The sequence below is a fragment of the Hippocampus comes genome, unplaced genomic scaffold, assembly GCF_001891065.2.
Source record: "Hippocampus comes isolate QL1 unplaced genomic scaffold, H_comes_QL1_v1.1 scaffold562, whole genome shotgun sequence".
Taxonomy (NCBI): Eukaryota; Metazoa; Chordata; class Actinopteri; order Syngnathiformes; family Syngnathidae; genus Hippocampus; species Hippocampus comes.
The window spans coordinates 319,489-322,180 of record NW_017805537.1 but is presented as its reverse complement, the minus strand read 5'-3'; positions in this window follow the sequence as shown (position 1 = coordinate 322,180).

Genomic DNA, 2,692 nt, shown 5'->3' with positions numbered 1-2,692 from the left:
GGGACGTTTGGGGTCACTTCCTGAGTGACAGGCTCTCCGTGTAAATGAGTACATCACTCAGGGAGTGACAAGAAAAATAATCATCACTTCAATAGGAACTTGTCTTTGAGTCTGCAGAGGACGATGGTGACGACAAAAGAGACGTTGTGTCGGTGGGGGGGGGAGGCATCATTTCGGCATCGCATGGCTTCTACCATTTTTGTTCCACAAAAATCCAATTTTACCTCTCTTTAGCAGCAATCCTCCAAAAGGTACGGTACATTTGCAACTTATAGTTTACTCACTCACTGTGTGTGTGCAGGGCCTGCATCCACATTCTAAAAAAATAATTACAAAAAAGAATACATATATGTCCAATTTTTTGGTGGGGGTTGTCAACAACAGACTCACAAATTTCAGTCCATTTCAATTGAAAATGGATCCGACATGAGCAAAATTGTACTTTGAGTTCTTAATTCCGACCTGGCAAAAAAATAAAATAAAATAAAACACAACCGCTCAGGATATTAAAAAATGTGGAAGTTGGGGCATTCTTAAATCAGCGTACCGTGTCATGGTGAGTATTCACCTGTCCATCACATTGAAATAGTGTCTCTCTCTCTCTCTGTTTCTCTCTCTCTCTCACACACACACGCACATTTTTCCTGCACTGGCAGCACACAGCGACTAAATTGTGTGTAATGAGTCTAATTCCCAGGATTCCGAGCGTGTGAGGGTGCATGTCTGGCCAAAGTGCGTGCTCAAGTCTGTTTTTTTGTGGTGCGTCTGCGGGCCATATGGAACCCAACTGGCCGCCGGCCCCCGCAAAAAAAAAAAAGTGGAAGCCCAGCTGGATTAAACGTAGCCTGCTTGAATTCCTAAAAAGAATCGAACGTCCGGCTCGGAACACCTCCGAGCAGGCGGGCTGGGGCACACGTGGAGGAAAGCTGCTGGAAATAAGGTGCCTTCACGTTTGAAAGCTCACAAATCCACAACACGCTTTTTACAGATCCTATATTACCGGAATTCTTGGTAAAAGAAAATCTTCTGAATTAGGACAAGATGGGAGTTCAGAAGGGGGGAAAAAAAAGGCGTCACGCAAAGGACACGTATGAGGAAAGAAATTCAAAATAAAAAACACAACTCGTCATATAAGTCTGTTGTTTTTTTAATATAATGACAAAGGTCATTATATCGACCTACTGGCAGCAGTAGAAAACAGATGGCTCCTTAGTAAGTTGCAGTAATATTGGAGTTCTTCATTGAGGATAAAGAATATATTTCTGTCTTGTTTTCTGTTGACATGTGTTATGCTACCGTTTATGCTCAAATATCCGTTGCCTAAAGGGTTACAACAATTCAACACCGATGCTATTCATTAGCCCACCAATGGAGCTTTGTAGGGTTTGTTAGCATTAAGCCCTGATGTTTTTGTTTAGTTTGACAGTAAACCTCGCATGGAAGTGTCAAAACACAGCTTGAAGGATCTTTTTTTGGAGAATTGTTCACTATCTGGCAAACTCCTGCTTGCTGTGAAATGAGTTCAGTTGGGTTCACTCTCGCCAAAAAGCGCTCGTATTGTGTCTCAATTTTTGTTGCCTGCAAATCAAAACCAACAATTGTATCTCAAAAAACGTGACATTTACATTTCACGGCACCACTGTATCGTCATTTAAAAAAAAAAAAAAGGTAATCCAAATTATGGTTTTATTTTCAGTGTACTCGCATAGGAACCCTGTGGAATGCCCCAAACATGGCCTTGGATTCAGTCCTTTAAGCACATGCCAACCAGATGCATAAGGCCCTTCAAAGAAACAAATTAGGGCCAATTATTGCAACATATAAATGAATTTCATCCATGATTAAGCATGTTTGTGCCGTCCAGGTGTTTGTAATCCCGGCGGCGCGCTCAGAAAGCTGTTTATACAGGAAAATACCCGCTTTGCTCCCCTTTTTCCCCCCCCCCCCCATCCCGTTGCCCATGCTCACTCGCCCCCCACCGGCGAACGCATCTGTCCCTCGATACCTCTTTAATGAAGGTCATTGGTTTTAATAGCCTCATTTCAAACGCCGCTAATTAGAGCTGGCCGGGCACTTGAGCTTTGTCGGCTTCGGCAAATAAACAACGCCACCCGACCTCTACAACCAAACACACCAGGGAGGAAATTGTAACGTTTTGGTTTTTGTGCTCTCTTTTCTCCTTCTTCATCTCCAGGAAAGCAAACCAGGTTCCAACAGGTGTTGTTGAAGTCTTTTTTTCTTTTTTTTTTTGGTCGGATGTTTTTCTCTCCCGGTTTAGCTCCAGACTCCCCGACCAGGTTGTACGGTTGCCGCAATTATGGATTATGTATGTTGGCCCAACCCCGGCTGCACATTACATTTCTATCACAACTTCCCAACGTGAAATATAACCCGTGCGTCCAAATGAAGTGGCCCATCCATGCTTGTGTGGCTGCTTTAGAGTGCCTCGTTGTTGACGAAAAACGGAAGCGCGCGACGGGGGCTAACCAACGGTTGGATACATTTTAAAAGCCCAATTTGACAGCCACCGTGTGGACGGAGGCTTTGAGCAAGCGTGGTCACTTTCGAGCGCCTCATTGTCATGGCCCGAAAAAGTTCTGTGGGAACCTGATGGGATACATTTGAGCCAAAGGGTTTACGGCATATTTTTGCAGTCCAAACATGTCAGGTTCTGTTGACATAAAAAAGACGA